The sequence below is a fragment of the Triturus cristatus genome, chromosome 3_1 (assembly GCF_964204655.1).
Source record: "Triturus cristatus chromosome 3_1, aTriCri1.1, whole genome shotgun sequence".
NCBI classification, from domain to species: domain Eukaryota; kingdom Metazoa; phylum Chordata; class Amphibia; order Caudata; family Salamandridae; genus Triturus; species Triturus cristatus.
Window position 1 is genome coordinate 46,455,763 of NC_140583.1, and position 12,207 is coordinate 46,467,969.

General features: G+C 47.5%; 1 protein-coding gene across 1 annotated transcript in view; it reads right to left on the minus strand.

Moving 5' to 3' along the window:
* The window catches only part of LOC146859668 (astacin-like metalloendopeptidase), a 311,371-nt gene that overhangs the window by 154,730 nt on the left and 144,434 nt on the right, over positions 1–12,207 (minus strand). The window lies entirely within an intron of this gene.

Genomic DNA, 12,207 nt, shown 5'->3' on the forward strand with positions numbered 1-12,207 from the left:
AGCCATCAGTAAAATAAAACGTTTATTTTAACACTGCCCAATGAACAGAAAGCTCCCTTCTAACTAAAGGTTTCCCGTTTGTCAGAGGGTGGTAGAAGATGAGAACTAAAACACATATTGTGTAACCCCATGGGTCTTAAAGCAGGATTTGGCTTGTCTTATTTCATCCATCATTGTTCGTATTTTAAGAGAGTTCAAATCTCGTGTTTGCAGACTGACGTCAGACGGCACTGAAGCCGCCACAGGCAGTAGCTGGGCTTTACTTGGTGTTTCGCCCTGGTTGCAATATATCTTGAATGGCTGCAAGTACGGCCTCTTCTTACCCTTCGAACACAAAAGACCAATAGCTCCACAATTAGTGGTGCACTTGAAGCAAATGATGAGCCATTCATAAAACACGCAAACATGGGTTAATGGCTACCAGTCAGGGCCGTCGCCGTGATGACGTCAATGAAATGAAAATTTGACTCGCGAATGAAAGATCAATTGGTAAATGCCAGGGTTAAAGACTGGCACCGAGCTTCAAGGCTCACTTAAAATGTTTAAAATGTGAAACAAAGAAGTGTTCATAAACTATGGAGCTATTGACTGCACATACTTTAACTTCGCACAACAAAATATTATGTTTTCAAATACAGCCGATATCTATTATATATGTAGATGTGCATGGTGGATTATGCGATTTATTACCACTGTTGAGTGTTGGGAGGGGCTAAGACTTATAAGAGTTGAAGCCTTGAGTGAGTTATGATATCCACCCAGCTTCAACAATCGTAATGAATAGCTTATTATACTCTTCTCGTCTATATACTGTTTATGAAATGGATTTTTTTTTATGTGTATTTATCAACGCATTTAACCAAACCTGAATGAAAGAATCCAGAAAGACGGTCACTCATGCACTTGTCAGCAGCAGACTCGACTACGGTTACACACTCTTCTCTGGTGTCCACAGAAATTCCTCAGCAAAATACAGTCAGACTGGTCCTCAACATCGCCTGGCGCAGCTACATCGCCAAACACCTTTGAGAACTCCACTGGCTCCCAATCAACAAAAGAATCACCTTTAAGCTCCTCACGTATGCCCACAAAAAACTCCATGACGCAGGACCAGCATACCTGAACCACTGACTCTCATTCCATGTACCCATCAGACAGCTTCGCTGTGCCCAACTGACCCTGGCCGCTGTCCCATGGATCCACAAGACCAGAACCGGAAGAAGATCTGTTCGCTAGGCCATAGACCCAGCAAGTAGTGGCTACTGGACCTCAACCCTGGGGAATGAGGTTGTCTGCCTCTGGTGTCCAGGGTACATCCTACTATAGCTCTACAAACTGGACTGAGTACAATCCTTTCACACACTTGACTATTCAAGGCAGAGAAGGTGAGCAGTCGAAGCTTTATCAAAACTAGTGTTTCCCTGGTCTCCCTGATTGGTCTGCGGGCCGTGGTTTGGCGCTCAGACAGGTGCTTGGAGTCTGGGCATGTTTCCCACCAGGCCGAGTACTGCAGCCTGGTGGGGAAGATGCAAAGTGTGCGGGATTGTGTGGCAAGCGTAGTCATGCGCACTTAGGGAGTGTGCTTAATACTCCTTCCCCTGCCCCCTGCACTTGCCAGCCCAGCTCTACCTTCACCTACCCCTCCCCTCACCCAAACAGGAAGGAAAATGAAAACGATAATAATGTTAGTTATTATCATTTTCTTTTTTTTTTTACACTGCTCGCAATTTAGGGGAGGAACCGCTGCTGGGTGGTGCAAACCTCATACAGCAGGGCCAAGCTGCTTTGAATATCTCCAACCTCCGTCACCACCGTAACAAGAATTGAGTCCCACTCCTGATTACAATGACTCATATTCATTGTTTTAACATGCAACAATGATGCCCTGCACCTTTTGGTCCTCTTTGGATCTTGATCACTCGCTTGTTTAAACATGGGCCCCTGAGTAGACCAGATCTTCGGGGCCAATTTATATCTTAAATAACGGGAGAGCGGCATAAGAGGCCCCCCTCATGACCAATCGTGGCCCCGGGGACTGCCACCTCCTCGGGGCAGGCCGATTGATAAAATATTGATAAAATAACCAGAAGAGGGCAGCACGGCTTTCCTCCTGAGGCTCTTAAGAGCCTAGGGGACCACCTTTTCCCTGGGACTTTATTATTAAGTTGGGGGGAGGTCTACTAGGCCCACCTCCTTGCGCTCCTAGGACCAAAAACTCGATGTTACTTTAATAATAAATTGGCGGTGGATCAGCCATACCCCCCTCCATTGCCCTGTAGGGCCCCGGGGTACACCTCCCTGGAGCCAGAAATGTAAAATGAAAAGGGGAGGGGTCCACATTTCCCCTTCTGAGCTGTTCTCAGCCACGGGGACCACCACCTCTTGGAGACAATAATAGCCCTGGGGACTGCCACTCCCTAAGGCTGGCTCCCTATGTCCCAGGGTGTCCACAACCAGGATACAGCTGTTTGCTCACACTTGGTTTGAGCTTTAACAGCTCCCACCAAATGAGTATGTTTGCTCCCAGTGGGTGGGAGCAGGAAAACTGGTAGTAGTCTTTTGATCTGTTTTCCTGCTTGGTTCAAAGCATATAAAAGAATTGCTCCCCCATGCAGGAAGCATCATTTTTTCTGCTCCCTATGTGTGGGAGCAAAGCCTGCTCCAGCTGGAGGCGGGGAGCCAGCAGGGACCGAGGTGACATTGAGGCCCCCCCCCCCGCAGACTCCATTGTGGGGATGGGATCCCTGGGGCTGAAATCGGCCTGGGGATGTGGCCACATGGCCCCCCTCTTCTCCATGAATTTATTCATGATTTCAATATCTACAAGTATGCAAATGTGGAAAATGACCTGGAAGCTTCATCCGTTTGGTCCCACCCCATCCACCTTAGTAGTATGTAAATGTCTTCCTGCCTTTTACCAGGATGATGCACAGCTTAACAAAAGGGCCCATAGTGCGTTTACCACCGATTTTGATGACACGTTCTTGATGCAGAGGAATATGAGGACATTCCCACCAAGAAGAGACTTACTTCATATAGTTAAGAGGAAGAATCCTTGTTTGCTGGAGATCTACCTCTTTGTAGTCTTACTGTCTACTCTATAGGATGATTCATGTAATCACCGATTTCTGGCTATAGAAGCACATGCAGCATCAGAAGCACAAGCAGCAATCACCTTGCCGAAATGCACACAAGATCACTGGAGACATTTCCTCATGGTCCATTACACAGATATAGTGTAGAATACACACTGGACATTTATCCAATGGGGTAGCACTCAATAATTAAACTGTAGAAAGTACTCCAGTTGGGCAGAATTGTTGTGCAATACTGTGGACTCTAGTTGGAGAAAGGGCAGGTGAGGTTCTGTTCTGGCCAAGTCACTCACCCCGCTGCTGACACACTCACACAGAAACTCAAACACCCAGTCATACACCCACATTATCACTCACACATACACTCACAGACTCACAGACTCATAAAGCCACTTACACAACCACTCATACACCAAGCCAACTACACAGACACCCATGCAGCCACTCACATACCCACTTACAGCTCCTTATAGCCACTCACACTCACTTACAGATCCATACAGAAAATCACAAAACCAGTCCCACACCCACACAGCCACTCATGCCCCCACTCACAGACCCATACAGCTACTCATACACCCAGTCACTGACCCATACAGCTACGCACACACCCAATTATGAACCCAAACAGCTACTCACACACCTACTCACAGACCCATACAGCCACTCATATACCCACTCACAGACCCATACAGCTACTCAAACACCCACTCACTTACCCATATATCCACTCAACAGAGGGATGCTAGAATTAGGAAATAACAATTAAAAAAATTGAAATTGACAAATAGACAAAGGTTTCAGGGATGTTATAATCAGGAAATAGAATATAAATAAATCACCTTGGAAATTCACTGAAAAAAACAAGGGTTAGAGGGACATTAAAATTAGGCTCAAAATTCACTTGTACAAAACCAGGTACATTCTGCAGTTATAGTTACTTGAGTTAACTATAACTTACGCCCCTTCAATGTACTGCTCATGACCTCACATATAACATCACTCATAACATGTTTAGTGATATCACTGATGACATTTCAAATGATGTCACTGATATCATCATCCACAGAACGACTCACACACCCACTCATACCCCATATAACCTCACCTGCACCCCCACACACCCACATAATCACTTACATATCAATTCACAGACCCATACAGCCACTCACACACCCATTCCCTCATCCATACAGCCACTCACCTAGCTACTCACTCATCCACTCACTCACCCATAAAGCCATGGACACAGCCAGTCACTCACCCATACAGCTATTAACGCTACTCACTCATCCATTTAGCCACTAACACACCCTTTCACTCGCCCACACAACTACTTACATAGCCATCCACACAACCACTCACACACCCACTTATTTACTCATAGAACCACTCACGAAGACAAGCCCTCTCCAATACAGCTACCCACTCACCCATACACCCACTAAAACAGGTGCTCACACACCCATACAGCCACTCAAACAGCCACTGTCATCCATACAGCCATTCACACACTCAATTACCCATACAGCTACAAAAATGGCCACTTACCTGTGCCTTCTTGCTACTTTTAAAAACTATAAAAGGTATTTTATGAAGTATATTGAAGTTTACTTTGCTGAGTGATGTCATCAGTGATGTCATTTGAGATGTGATCAATGGTGTCACTGACCAATTTATGAGTACTGTAATATGTGAGGTCATAAGAAGTAGATTGTTGGGGAGTAATTTATAGTTAGCTCAGGTAACTATAGCTGCTGAATTTAACTGGTTTTGTATTAGTAAAATCTGATCCTAACTATAACATCCCTGTAACCTTTGTTTTTTTATTAATTGAATATATATATGTGTGTGTATATGCATATATATATGTATATGTGTGTATAATATATATATATATATATATATATATATATATATATATATATATATATATATATATATATATATATATATATATATATATTACCTACTGGCGGTCGCCAGTAGGTAGTTATAGTTAGGACCCTGTTTCCATAGGAAAACCGCAACATTCTATTTGGAATAACTTTGGCGCCGGTCGACGAATCCTCGCGACATTTTCAAAACTAATGGGGCGCTCCGCTCCGCTCCTACCCTGAAAGTCTCGGGGGGATTCGCCACTCACAAATCGTGTTCAAACCTTCTTTATTGGCAGATCTTGAAGGGAAACCAACGTCACTTTCAACAGCCAAAACGATCTACAAACATGTTTCTGGCTCCCAAGCCCTTAATCACTGGAGTCCATTAGGCACAAGGCTGCATTTTGTTTCACGCCGCACTCGCAGCGTTTAATTATAGTCCCTCCCTGTGGGCGTGCCTCCCGGCTGCATTGTGGTCATTGTAGTATGGCAAAATTACTCCGTAGTGGTATTCAGCCCAGCCTTTCTACTTCTTATATTCCTTTAGTAGGTTGCTGTAGAATAAGACATCTGGGTCCCTGCTCGTACATACTGCCAAACCGGTCACGTTTGTTCCAATCTGCGCTATAATCTTCACGGAACGCTGGAGCTGTTTTGTAGCAGTGGGGCACCTCGCTACCCTGGGCAGGGCCACTAAATATATCCAAAAGAACTGCCCAACATTTGAGGCGCCACTCACAAATCGTGTTCAAACCTTCTTTATTGGCAGATTTTGCAGGGAAACCAACGTCACTTTCAACAGCCAAACCGATCACCAAACATGTTTCTGGCTCCCAAGCCCTTGATCACTGGAGTCCATTAGGCACAAGGCTGCATTTCGTTTCACGCCGCACTCGCAGCGTTTAATTATAGTCCCGCCCTGTGGGCGTGCCTCCCGGCTGCATTGTGGTCATTGTAGTATGGCAAAATTACTCCGTAGTGGTATTCAGCCCAGCCTTTCTACTTCTTATATTCCTTTAGTAGGTTGCTGTAGAATAAGACATCTGGGTCCCTGCTCGTTCATACTGCCAAAACGGTCACGTTTGTTCCAATCTGCGCTATAATCTTCACGGAACGCTGGAGCTGTTTTGTAGCAGCGGGGCACCTCGCAACCCTAGGCAGGGCCGCTAAATATATCCAAAAGAACTGCCCAACATTTGAGGCGCCACTCACAAATCGTGTTCAAACCTTCTTTATTGGCAGATTTTGCTGGGAAACCAACGTCACTTTCAACAGCCAAAACAATTCTCCAAACATGTTTCTGGCTCCCAAGCCCTTGATCACTGGAGTCCATTAGGTACAAGGCTGCATTTCGTTTCACGCCGCACTTGCAGCGTTTAATTATAGTCCCGCCTTGTAGGCATGCCTCCCGGCTGCATTGTGGTCATTGTAGTATGGCAAAATTACTCTGTAGTGGTACTCAGCCCAGTCTTTCTACTTCTTATATTCCTTTAGTAGGTTGCTGTAGAATAAGACACTTGGGTCCCTGCTTGTACATACTGACAAAACTCGCGGAGGCTCAATTTAAAGTCCCGCCCTGGTGGGCGTGTCTGATGACTGCATTCTGGTATTTTGAGTTCCTTGAAAGCCATCGTGGCATTGAGCATTGCGCTGACCGATGTGGCAGGTCATCACTAGCGGGGACCCAGCTTTGCCCTGTGCAGCTACCTACTATAGGAATAAGAAATTTACTGGGAGGTAAAGCGCAATGCCACGATGGCTTTCAAGGAACTCAAAATACCAGAATGCAGTCATCAGACACGCCCACCAGGGCGGGACTTTAAATTGAGCCTCCGCGAATGCGGCGGAAAATTCCTGCAGCTGTTCTCTCCGTTGTGAAGCCAGTGACCAAGGGACAAGCAAACCCGAAACATGTTTGGCTACAAACCTTAGCTGCAATGGTGGACCTTCTTCCCTGCTATCCTGCCAAATAAAAGGTATTCTACACGACCGTGTGTGGTGTTTCAATTGTGGTGCGCTTCTCATTTGGATATATAGCAGTCTGTGCCAGGCCGCGAAACGCCCCGCTGCGGAGGAGCAGATCCTGCACGCCGATGATCACAGGCGTACAAGGAATGGCGTGACCGATGTGGCAGGTCATCACTAGCGGGGACCCAGCTTTGCCCTGTGCAGCTACCTACTATAGGAATAAGAAATTTACTGGGAGGTAAAGCGCAATGCCACGATGGCTTTCAAGAACTCAAAATACCAGAATGCAGTCATCAGACACGCCCACCAGGGCGGGACTTTAAATTGAGCCTCCGCGAGTGCGGCGGAAAATTCCTGCAGCTGTTCTCTCCGTTGTGAAGCCAGTGACCAAGGGACAAGCAAACCCGAAACATGTTTGGCTACAAACCTCAGCTGCAATGGTGGACCTTCTTCCCTGCTATCCTGCCAAATAAAAGGTATTCTACACAACCGTGTGTGGCGTTTCAATTGTGGTGCCCTTCTCATTTGGATATATAGCGGTCTGTGCCAGGCCGCGAAACGCCCCACTGCGGAGGAGCAGATCCTGCACGCCGATGATCACAGGCGTACAAGGAACGGCGTGACCGATGTGGCAGGTCATCACTAGCGGGGACCCAGCTTTGCCCTGTGCTGCTACCTACTATAGGAATAAGAAATTTACTGGGAGGTAAAGCGCAATGCCACGATGGCTTTCAAGGAACTCAAAATACCAGAATGCAGTCACCAGACACGCCCACCAGGGCGGGACTTTAAATTGAGCCTCCGCGAGTGCGGCGGAAAATTCCTGCAGCTGTTCTCTCCGTTGTGAAGCCAGTGACCAAGGGACAAGCAAACCCGAAACATGTTTGGCTACAAACCTTAGCTGCAATGGTGGACCTTCTTCTCTGCTATCCTGCCAAATAAAAGGTATTCTACACGACCGTGTGTGGCGTTTCAATTGTGGTGCGCTTCTCATTTGGATATATAGCGGTCTGTGCCAGGCCGCAAAACGCCCCGCTGCGGAGGAACAGATCCTGCACGCCGATGATCACAGGCGTACAAGGAACGGCGTGACCGATGTGGCAGGTCATCACTAGCGGGGACCCAGCTTTGCCCTGTGCAGCTACCTACTATAGGAATAAGAAATTTACTGGGAGGTAAAGCGCAATGCCACGATGGCTTTCAAGGAACTCAAAATACCAGAATGCAGTCATCAGACACGCCCACCAGGGCGGGACTTTAAATTGAGCCCCCGCGAGTGCGGCGGAAAATTCCTGCAGCTGTTCTCTCCGTTGTGAAGCCAGTGACCAAGGGACAAGCAAACCCGAAACATGTTTGGCTACAAACCTTAGCTGCAATGGTGGACCTTCTTCCCTGCTATCCTGCCAAATAAAAGGTATTCTACACGACCGTGTGTGGCGTTTCAATTGTGGTGCGCTTCTCATTTGGATATATAGCGGTCTGTGCCAGGCCGCGAAACGCCCCGCTGAGGAGGAGCAGATCCTGCACATCGATGATCACAGGCGTACAAGGAACGGCGTGACCGATGTGGCAGGTCATCACTAGCGGGGACCCAGCTTTGCCCTGTGCAGCTACCTACTATAGGAATAAGAAATTTACTGGGAGGTAAAGCGCAATGCCACGATGGCTTTCAAGGAACTCAAAATACCAGAATGCAGTCATCAGACATGCCCACCAGGGCGGGACTTTAAATTGAGCCTCCGCGAGTGCGGCGGAAAATTCCTGCAGCTGTTCTCTCCGTTGTGAAGCCAGTGACCAAGGGACAAGCAAACCCGAAACATGTTTGGCTACAAACCCTAGCTGCAATGGTGGACCTTCTTCCCTGCTATCCTGCCAAATAAAAGGTATTCTACACGACCGTGTGTGGCGTTTCAATTGTGGTGCGCTTCCCATTTGGATATATATATATTATCTACTGGCGGTCGCCAGTAGATAGTTATAGTTAAGACCATAGGAAATCCGCAACATTCTATTTGGAATAACTTTAGCGCCGGTTGACGAATCCTCGCGAAATTTTCAAAATAGGTGGGGCGCTCCGCTCCGCTCCTACCCTGAAAGTCTCGGGGGGATTCGTCAAGCAGGGGCTGAGAAAAAAGGGGGGTCCCAAAACGCGTTTTCCCCATGCAATTTTCCATAGGGACCTTTAGTCCAAGGTACAGTACGAACGGCTGAACAGAATTACTTGAAATTTGGCAGAGAGGTAGTCCTCAGGTCAGGGATGTGCCTTTTGCAGGTCTGGTGTCAATCTGTTCAGTAGTTCCTGAGAAAATCAAAAGTAAAATCATATATATATGTGGGCGGAGCCTAACCTCACATCTCATCCTGAGATCTGATTGGCTGTCAGCACTTCATCCAAGAAGTGTTGGCAGCCATCTTGGGACCAATATACATGATAGCACCTCATTAAAAAGCATTGCAGTTAATAGAAGGTTTTAAGACTTTAGTTACATTATAAATCATTTGTTGATGGTACCATACTGATTTTAGGAATTGTGGTATGTTCTAAGGTGATTTCACCATGTGAAAAAGCCTTCTGCTGGGATATCATGATTGAGAGAAAAATATTTTCTCATGCTTTTCCCACAGAGGTTTGGAAGGTGATCTATAAGCTAAACTGAGAGCTTATTTTCTGTAAATTCACATTATCTTTCTCAGTCATGTGAGAATGAAGTCGGACATTCTCAGTAAAACATGTACATCCAACAAGGGCAGAGACTGTCAGTTGATTCCTTTGTGTTCTACTGCAGCTTCCCAGAGTGTTCCAAAGAACAACTAGAGCGCTAACAGTCCTACTTATGATAAACGTATGGCACACCTGAAGCCATCTTGCTTGGATTAAAGTGGTAACTCTTAAAACATTTCATTTAAAAAGGAACAAAATGAGGGGTTCATTTTTCCATAAAAAGTATGATTAGTGCTGCAGAAAGAAAAATTAGGGCACATTTTGAGTGACTTCTCAAATCCTCTTCTATTTCAATAAAAAATTCTGACATGCAGACTGAAACATGCACTTTCAATACCAGCAGCAGTTTTCCCTGGTGAGCAGTAGCTTTACTACAGTGATCTAATGAGCAAAAAGAGTGCTAACATTCTGAATTTATGGCAAATGGGTGACACATCTGAATGCCTTTGGAATCAAAGTAGAAAACTGAAAGTATTTCCTACTGAGGAGACTGCAGTAAATGAGGAAATTAGGAAACTTCATAACAAATAAATCTCCCAAGATGGCCACCGGAGACAAAAGAGCCCAAATGTAGCCCAAATATCACCCAGATGTAGCCCAAGTATAGCCCAATGACAGAATGTCCCAGAGTATTCTTTTTTTTTTTTTTTTTGAAAAACCTTTATTTAAAAATCAGGACACAGCTATTCAGCCGACAACCCGGAGGTTCGGCAGCATCGATAATTAGAAACAGTGATGCGTCCCCAGTACAGTACAAAGAAAGTGCAAAGGTTCAATTTTAAGCAAACACAAAAAATCACAGCAAACCCCAGCAAGGCGAGAACACTAAAAACCCATGGTGAGAGCCCCCAGGGGAGGCCGGACCCCACTCATCTACCAGTTACAAGATAGTGTAAGGAGGAAGAAGGGGGACAGCAGAGGCCCAAATAGTTCATAAACCAGACTGTGCTGGAAAGAAGGTCAGGGGGAAAGCTGTTCCTCGGGAGGTTCCAGATCAGGGGCAAGACATATTCCCCCCCTGTATTGATTCCACCGCCCCCAGATGGCGTGCCACTTCCGGGGGCGGCCTCTAGAGCAATAGACCATCTTCTCCCTAAACATGCTCCAGTCCATGTTCTCTTTCCACGCAGTCAGTGTGGGGGGCCCCGAGGAGCCCCACAATCGCGCGATATCCCTCTTAGCGACCATGTTACCCAGAGTCACCCATTGGGTCCGCGCCTCATCGAGGTCAGTGGGCCCCCAGACATTCAGGAGACAACACCGCGCCTCCGGCTGCACAGCAATGCCCGTCACCTCCCCCATAACTGCATGGACTCTCCTCCAGAATTCCACAATGACACCACACTCCCAAATGATGTGCAGGAAAGTACCCACCATACCACACCCCCTCCTGCACAGGCCGTCCTCCGAGAACCCCATGTGGACCAGCCTTGGCCCCGTCACATACACTCGGTGCAGTATTTTAAGCTGCACCAGCCTCAGACGCGACGGGATCGCAACCTCCCTAGGAGAAGAAACAGCTGACTGCCAGTCCTCATCATCCAACTCGAGGCCATCCCTAGTCCACTGGTCCCTCAGCCCCAGAAGCATATCCGCCCGGACATTTATCAGTTTCTTATATATGAGCGAGATCGTGCTCTCGGGCATATGGCCATCAAGGACCCGGTCCTCCAAAGGAGAGGACTCAGGCACCTTCTCACCCTCCACGAGGACTGATCGGAGGGCGTGGCGCATCTGAATATACCTGAAATACTCGGAGGGCCCCAGCTCATACTCAGTCTGCAACTCCTTCACCTTCCCCTTATGCAGCACATCACCCACCCTGGAGATGCCAATCAGGTCCCACTTATCAAAGCCTTTTGAATGCCAAAGCCTTCCCAATCTCTCCGATTCAAACAACGGGGTAGCGAGGGTGAGCCTATCCTTCCAGCCCAGCGAGTCAGTTGCCATCTTCCACACCCGCACTGCCACACCGGTGGGCCCCGTGAGGGACGAGTCTAGGGACCGCGAGTACAGCGCCCTGTAGTAGTTACCACCACGCAGCAACCACCTGTCCATGGCATACCCAGGGCTGAGGGCAGGGCCATAAAGCCCATGATTGATCGCGCTCAGCTGTGTGGCCCAATAGTACCGTCGGATGTCTGGGAGCGCAATGCCCCCGTCGTACCATGGAAGCGTCAACTTTGCAATAGCAATTCGCGGCCGCCCATCCCACAGCAACGTCCGTTGGAGGCCTTCGACCTCCCGAAAGTATTTGGCCGGCACCCAATCCAAGGTATTCTGTAAGGCGTAGAGGAAGCGGGGAAGAGACATCATTTTGAACAGGGCCGCACGCCCAACGAGGGAGAGCGGCAGCCTCCGCCAACCTTCAACGTCGCGCCTCAGGCGTGCCAGGGGGGGGAGCAGATTCTTCTCATAGCGCACAGCAGAGTCCCTGGAGATAAAGATCCCCAAATACACGAAACCCTGCTGGGCGACCTGTATCGAACATGTTCTAGGGATCGGTGGAACCTCGCCACTAAGAACATACAAGTACGATTTG